The following is an 8,826-nucleotide window of genomic DNA, read 5'->3' as shown; positions in this document are numbered from 1 at the left end:
AGTGCTTCATCATCATATGTTTGCAGTAACTCTGTTATCCTTGCAAAAAATAACCCAGCACTATTCTTGAATCCCTGAGGGAGACGACAGAATTGACGTTATGTCCCCATAATTGAGAAAGCTGTCAAATACCTACTTTAAGGTGCAATGTTTTGACAGAAGAAACTGTTAGAAATATCTAATGTGGTTTTATATTTTTACGCACAATGTTATTCATTAATGCTGCACTATGTGCATTTTGTACTTTTGCAACAAGAGTTTAAATGTCTGTAATCCAATACTAGACAATATGTATTGTCTGGTTTGAATACAGGAAACAAAGGATTGTTCATTGATGAGATGCAAGGTTCAATCACCCCTTGGTATTCAAGTTGATCTAATATATCCCTGGCCTGTTTTTTTAGCCTCTTGCTTAACTGGGCACTGCCTTTGTGCAGTTGGTGGATTCTTTTGTTGGTGTTTATGGTGAGGAGAGTCCTCATCCCATCCTACATGATTGTTATATAATGCAGGAGCCTGGGCTACTGCCCATTTCCTGGCATAGGTATATTTTAAATTAATTGGAATGTGATTAGAGAAGGGTGGCATATTGATGTATTCGCCATGTGGGCACTCCCTGACAAATTCTGGTTGCCAGTCTTGTTCAGCTATAAGAATGTCATAACCCTTAGAGAGTCACTTCCAAAAGAGTGCTCTCACTTTTCTTGGTATGTCTCCCTCCATCCGGAGTGTTATTTCATATAACGTATGTGGAGAACTAACCCTGGTATCTGCAGTTTCAACTTGGATGTACTCATTCAAGTCCACTGTCTTGAGATGGTCCTTCAAGTACTTGCGAGCTATGGTGACTTCTGCTGCGCTGTCCAACATTGTCTGAGCCCATTCTTGAGTTGTATCCTCAAGGTCCTCGGCATGTCTGACATATAGACCTGCTACTTTCTTTTTTGAGGTTTCTTGTTTTTCTGAACGTGTTTATTGTCTTTGGACTTCACGCGTTCTTCCTTGTGTTCTGACAGTCCTCTTCTTTTGGATTTCTGTGACGAAGTCTGAAAGGTATGAGAGAAATGTGTATCAATATCTTGAAATCTATCAGATTTTCTCAAATTATCCCTTTCCTGAGGTTATACCTCATTTCAGAGGGCTCCTTTTGAGGAGACCTACCTCTATATTGAGAATGCTTCTCTTTAGAAGTTTGTTTAGTGTTCGCCCACTTCTTTTTAATAGGAGTAGGAGTGTTTTTAGTAAAGACCTTTTCAGGACTTTCTGACAGTTGGGGTTTAACTGGTTTCCCACCCAAACAGTCTCTGCCTAATGCTTCATAGGATTTTTCAATTATTCTGGCCAGTTCTTGTGGTTGCTCAGTTACACCAAATTCCCTTAATTTCTGGCGGATCGCCACTGATGCTGCTTCTCCTTTATTGTTAGCTAATTTTGTTGCTGAGACCTGTTTGAAATCTTTCAGCAATTTCATACCTAAATTTAAATCAGGCTCTGCCCCGTATTCGTTTTGAATCTGTTTCAGGACGTCAGGTATTACCGCCATAGATGGAACCCCATGTGTTTTAGTGTAGATTGCAGCGAAGACTGTACCCCAAGTGTTGCAGTCTTCCAGGTGTGGTGCGATCCCCAATGGTAAACAGATTGTTAAAATTCTGTGTTTCTCATGAGGGGTAGTATTAGGAAATACTGCTTCAATTTTAGTAATTTTTTGAGCTATCCAGAATGCAGGTAACTTACCAATGACTGCGTGTAAAGTCTGTGGTGTTATTTTTAGTGTGTTTCCCTGGTTAGGGGTATGTTGTGGAATCATTATTGCAGGTTGGACTATGAGAGTCCACATGACATATTGAAAGAATTGTTTATAGATTTTGATTAACTCTTTAAGTTGAGTTAGTAACTCCGCATCTGACATTTCTTCAATGCCAGCATGTGGTGTATAGCTGGCTAACACCGGCCATGTTACTCCTGGTCTACCTAGTGAACCAAGCCTGGTAACGGGATTTATATGTTTTAGGGCGCCTTTAAACCAGAGCGCTTGCTCCTGGTATGTTAGTAGAATTTCAATATCCTTCTTTATAGAAGTGAAACACTTTTGTTATTGGATTTGCTTCAGGGAAGACTATTCATGAATAGAATACCTCTGTCTAGTGATATTCATTTGCTTCTATCACAAAAACTACCCTACCACCTTTCTAATAAGTTTTATAGTGAAGTTTTTCTTTAAATTTTCTGAAATGCTTATAGCTTCCTCGTCGGTTTTGTTAAAACCTGTTGTGTTAAAAGTTTGTACGGCGTTGTCGCCTGTAGCTCTATTTGTCCCGGGATTGTGATCCCCGCTTAGGGACATTTTTGTTGACTGAAAGTTTGCAGAGCAAGCTTCAAGGAAACAAAGATAAGGTGCACCATATTTTGGAACACTGTATCCTTCAACGTTGAACAAACCAAAAACTAATACATTGGATTTTCGTCGTACTCAGCTATGGTGGATATTTTCCTTTTACCCACTCCAGACGTCTATTGGAGTATTATGGAAAAAGTGGTCTCTGAGAAAAGCACGACTGAGTTACTTTAGTATCTAGCATTAAATTAGTGCCTTACCAAATGTTGGGCGCCATGTAACCTAGTTCCTATATTCCCAATAGGCTCTGCGCATTGGAATATTATATCCTAAAGATTTGACGTGGGACTTAGGTTGATAGGTCTCTATCGAATATACTAAACTTAATAGTACCAGCTAGCTCAGAGGTCACTAGAAACGTTCTCGAATTCACAAGAAGGGATTAGTTTCTGACAACTGCATAAACTGCATAAACATGTTTCCCAAGAATAGGAATATATCTCTCAGAGTCGTGAAAACAATAGATAACTAGTTCACTCAGTCAATCGTGCATGCTTGGTTTCTACAGAGTTGCAGAGAAATAGAGAGACAGGCGTTTTCAATAAAAGGTTTCATACAAGAGACGTGGACTGCTACAATCGTTAGACAGAATGCAAAGAATAATGCGTACAGCGAGAATAGTATTATGAAATAATACTGTAAGAGCATTATATGGTTTCTAAGCCATATAAAAATACATACATAAATAACATAGACTAAAATACTCAACTGGTGCTTCTAAAATACGGCTACCCCAATGTACCTAACCTAAGTCTAGTACAAGGGAGAAAGTAAGTATGGTCTTTTGCATAGGTTTAGTTTTGCTAAGAATCTACCAAAGGTTTCTCTAGGTACTAATCAGCTCCATACCTTGTTTGAATGAAGGAGGACTGGTATCTCTTTCTCAGGACTCGATTTCCCAACACAATGCAAGGGGAGTCAGAAACACTGGAGCTGGATTCTCGCAGAGAAGGGCAGCTTCCCGATCAGTGCATCAACTGGAGAGTCGGTTTCCTTCGGCACTTGCTGTAGCGAGCTGCATCGGGCAAGTATGTTGTTGAACTGCTCCGAACGACCGTCCTTTGCTATAGCAAGTGAAGGTATTTTTATACATTGAAGGTGTTTGGAATGCCATGTTTGACGTAAAGTCGGGCATATGAACGTCATGAATGAACCCCTGGGGAATAGTTGTTTATTGTAAAGTATCTGAGTTCTTGGAGAAATCAATATTCAAGTGAGGGGAAGTCCCTAACGGCTTTAGCTGGTTTTCCAAGAAATCGTTGTCACGTTTGGTGAACGGATGGATGTAGCCATGCCTGTATTTGGGTAGCATGGGCTATGTCTAAATAAGGGCTTGATTTCTAGGCCTATATAAGGGCAATGTGAATTGCACCTATATAAGGGCATGAATCGGGAAAATCCATTCGGAATCTAAAACGCCTTACAACAACATGCACTCCTTTAATCACCCAGGCTGTACTCATGCACTTATAAAATCACCCAGGTTCTACCTATGCACTCATGCAATCACCCAGGCACTACCCCTGCACTCATGCACTAACCCAGGCACTAGTGATGAACTTATGCAGTAACCCAGGTGCTACCCATGCACTTCTCCAATCACCTAAGCACTACTCATGAACTCATGCATTCAGCCAGGTGCTATCTATGCATTTATACATGTACTCAGGCACTTTTGAGGCACTCATACAAACGCCCAAGCACTACCCATGCAGTATTTCAATCATCAAGGCACTACCCGTGCATTCCTCCATGTACCCAGGCACTACCCATGCACTCTTCTAATCACCTAGACATTACCTCTGCACTCATGCAATCGCCCAGGCATTACCCTTGCACTCCTTTAATGACTCAGGCAGTACCCATACGCTCCTCCAATCACCCAGGCACTACCCGTGCACTCATGCAATCACTCAGGTACTATCCATGCATTCATGCATGCACTCCGTCAGTACTCCCGCACAGATTCCATTTACCCATGCACTCATAAAATCACCTGGGCAGTACCTATGCATTCATGCAATCAGTCAGTCTCTATCTATCCTCTCCTCCAATTACCCAGGTACTACCCTTGCACTCATACAATCCCAAAGGCACTACTGTTACACTCATTCATACACCTAGGCACTACTCATTAACTTATTGATGCATTCAAGTACTATTCATGCACTTATCCATGCACGCAAGCTCTACCTCTGCACTCAACCAATTAGCCAGGCACTACCCATGGAGTCATGCATCACTCAGGCACACCCATCACATGTCTCAGCTGCAGGTCTCACCATATTCCTGAAACCATGTATACATATATCTGTACCTTTTGCTAGTAACTTCATTTATAAAAGTCTTAAACAAAGAGATGTATACCTGTGTTTTATATGCCTATCAACTTCACATGCATGACACGTATAAAAATGCATGTGTAAGTATAGACATACCTCAGTCACAAAACTATGAAGGCTTTATAACATGACAGACTGCATTTCACATTTCAAACACACACCTAGATAGATGTGGCATACTCCAAGTGAACTTTCCACAGACAAAGTACCATAATCACTAATGTCTCACTCAACTTATCTTAAACATCATTTTTCTACTACTGTTGCTTCACTTTTCTATCACTACTCAGGTATTGATCATAGCTAAGAGCAAAGCAACAACTAGTCACGAGTCTCTGCTCTAAATCACCCCATATTTTTTAAAGCATGCATGTATGCATCTGTACCTTTTGCTAGTGACACTATATATAAAATAATAAAATAACTGGGGAAATGGATGTATACCTGTGTTTTACACATCTATCATCTTCAGATGGAAAATACATATCTGAATATATGTGAAAACAGAGATATGCCTCAGTCAGAATACCATGGAGACCTTAGAACTTGAGAGACTGCAGTTCATATTTGAAAAATACAACTACGTTTATGTGGTGTACTTTAAGTGTAGCTTTCCACACACTCATACAAACTAGGTTAATCAATAATCTGTTTCCTAACATGTCTTAAAGCACACTTTTGTGCTGGACCTTCATCATTCTGTGACTACTTATGGTGTTGGGCCTAGCCAAATACAAATTAGCAATGTGTCACATGACTCAGTTGTAAGTCTCTCCATATACCTGAAAGCACACATGCATATTTCTGTACCTTTTGCTAGCAGCATGATGTAGAAAAGAAATATCCAAACAGATGTATACTTCTATTTTATACATATATCATCTGCAGATGCATAATACATATCAGAATAAATGTGCAAGTAGAGACATACCTTAGTCACAAAACCATGCAGAAGTTAAAAAATTACAGACTGCACTTCACATTTGAAGCAGATAATGAAAACTATGTGGTATATTTTAAGTCTAGCTTTCCACAGAGTTATACAAAGTAGCGTATTATCTAATCCATCTCCTAACATGCCTTTAACTTCACTTTTGTGCTGCTGATTCACCATTCTATGACTATACATGGTGTTGGGCCTAGCGAAATATGAAGCAGCAATCCTTCAGATGTTTCTGCTGTAAGTCTCACCATCTTTCTAAAAACATGCATGCATATGTCTGTACCTTTTGTTAGTAGCATTGTATATCAAAGAAACATACAAATAGATAGCTGTGTTTTATGTGTGTAGATTCTTCAGATACATAAGACATATCACGATACATGTGCAAGTACTTGCATACCTCAATCAGAAAATCATGAAGACCTTAAAACATGAGAGACTGCGCTTCTTATTTGAAAGACAGACCTATATTTATTCAGCACACTTTAAGTGAACTTTTCCAGAGACTCTTACAAAGTACAATAATCACTAATTGTTCTCTCAACATATCTTAAATATTACTTTTCTGGTGCTTCTGCTATACCATTCTACTAGTAGTTAGGTACTGAGAATAGTAAAAAACAAAGCAGCAACCTTTCAGATGTCTCTGCTGTAAGTCTTACCATCTTCCTGAAACCATGCATGCATGTATGTGTACATGTTGCTAGTACACCATATATAAGAGAGGCATACAAATAGTTTTGTAGTTGTGTTTTACTCATGTACCATCTTGAGATGGATAACACATATCAGAATACATGAGTAAATAGAGACATATCTACATAGACACTTACATTTATGCAGCATACGAACATATGCATTCATGCTTTCAGGAGGATGGTGAGACTTAAAGCATAGACATATGATGGGTTACTGGTTTATATTTGTCTGTGGAAAGGTATGCTTGAAATACACGAGATGGTTGTAGGTCTCTACTTCAAATGAGAAGTGCAGCTTCTTAAGTTTTAAGGTGTGTATGATCGTGACTGAAGTATGTCTGCAGATGTATTTTCATATATGTTATGCATATGAAGATGCTAGATGTATAAAATACAGGTATATATCTATGTGTATTTTTTTTAGATATGATGGCACTAGGGTAAGGTACAGACACATGCATCCATGCTTTTAGAAATATCGGGATACTCACAACAGAGATATGTGAAGGGTTGTTGCTTTGGATTTTGCTAGGCTGTATATCTGAGCAGTAGTAGAATGTTGAAGCAACAGGAGCAGTAAAGTGATGTTTAAGATATGTTCGGTGACAAATTAGTTATTTTGGTGCTTTATAAGAGTCTGTGTTAAATTTCACTTGAAGTATGCTGCATAAATCTAGCTATTCGTTTGAAATGTGAAGTGAAGTCTGTCAAGTTTTAAGGTCTGCATGGTCTAGTGTTTGATGTATGTCTCTAGTTGCATATGTATTCTCATATGTGTTATGCATCTGAAGATGCTAGATGTATAAAAGAGAGATACATTTCTATTTGTATGTTTCTATTATACATGGGAGTACTAGTAAAAGGTACAGACAGATGCATACATACTTTTAGTAATATGGTGAGATTTATAATACAAAAGAAACAATTGATAGAAGGAATGTTGTCAATGCAAACACCCCCCCCCCCAGTCACAAGGATATGGGTTTAATCCATCATTCTTTTGCTCATCACACCACCCCAGTTTGGACCCAGACATATGCAAATCAGTCTTGACCCTGTTCCTTATGGGAACAGTCCAGCCTGAACTGCCAAGCCAGGTCCTCCCTGGACCAGAAACAAGCATCCTTGGACCGGTTTCAGGGTATCACCCTTCATCAGCCAGGCTAGCTTCAGTGGTGTATTCTCATATGTGCTTTGCATCTTAAGATGCTAGACGTATAAAATAAAGGTATAAATCCATTTGTTATATATGGTGATGATTTCAACAGAGAGGCACTTCCCAAACTTAAACAACAAGGGAGAGGAAGACATTATAACATGTGTGAACACCTTTACTCCAGACTCAAACAGGATACAAAGAGTGATCAGAAAACATTGGAAGATCGTCCAATCAGGCAACTTCAAAATCCCTATGCCTATCTTCGCAATGAAATGAACAAGCAACCTGCGACACATGCTGGTACACTCGCGTCCAAGGCCAACACAAAAGTTCTCTCAGAGTACACGTTGGAACACAACACCAGTGAGGGGCCATTACCCCTGCGTTCAATGCGGGGTATGCAGTCTAACTAAACACACCAAGGAAATAACGCTTAAGTACGATAAGGTCTGGACATAACGTTCCCACACCAATTGCAATACTGAGAACTGTATTTACCTCATTGAATTCTCATGCTCACTTAGGTACGTGAATATAACTACGCGTCCAGTAAAGAAAAGAATTATTGAGCATCAGAGCAACATTAAATACCAGAAGAACACTACAAAATGAGTTCTCACTTCCTTTATCATCCACACAGGCCAGACAATATGCATTGGACAGTGATAGAAAGCAACACCTTGTGGAACACACAGAAGCTGTTCGAAATGGAACAGCATTGGATTTTCTGCCATTCAACCCAGTCACAAGGACTCACGGATGACATACCCTGGATTGAACTAAACACATGATCTACAGCAGTGTTGCACTTTATCATCTCAGCCCATGCATAGTACTATTTTTGACGAAAACACCAATAGATGACACCAGTGCTGTATACACGAATATGGACAATGTCTAGTTTAATACCAGACTTACTCTCCCTCTAACCCAGCATTACCGCTATAGATAACGCTGTCACATACAGAACGGAGACAGGGCTCAATATTAGTATCTGAAATATTATGTTTCAGATGTACACTTTACTTAGCAGTGAACTCCAGCTCCATATACACCAGACAATAAAAACCCTATAGATTTCTCCACTCCGAGATGTCCCCCATGATCGAAGGCTTTCTGCATGCTACTAAATCACCAGTGGGCGGTGTCTCGGCCCATGTGACCTTGACTACTTAGTCACCATGATGTGCGCCTTGCCCCTACAATTCAGGCTAGATGGAACAGGGTAGGTGAGACGGCAGTGTCTGATCGACGAAATAAGTAAGTGGAATGGGATTAAGGGCGTT

Source organism: Lissotriton vulgaris, chromosome 3_1 (assembly GCF_964263255.1).
Source record: "Lissotriton vulgaris chromosome 3_1, aLisVul1.2, whole genome shotgun sequence".
Taxonomy (NCBI): domain Eukaryota; kingdom Metazoa; phylum Chordata; class Amphibia; order Caudata; family Salamandridae; genus Lissotriton; species Lissotriton vulgaris.
The sequence above is the reverse complement of the archived record's forward strand: the minus strand, read 5'-3'. Positions refer to the sequence as shown.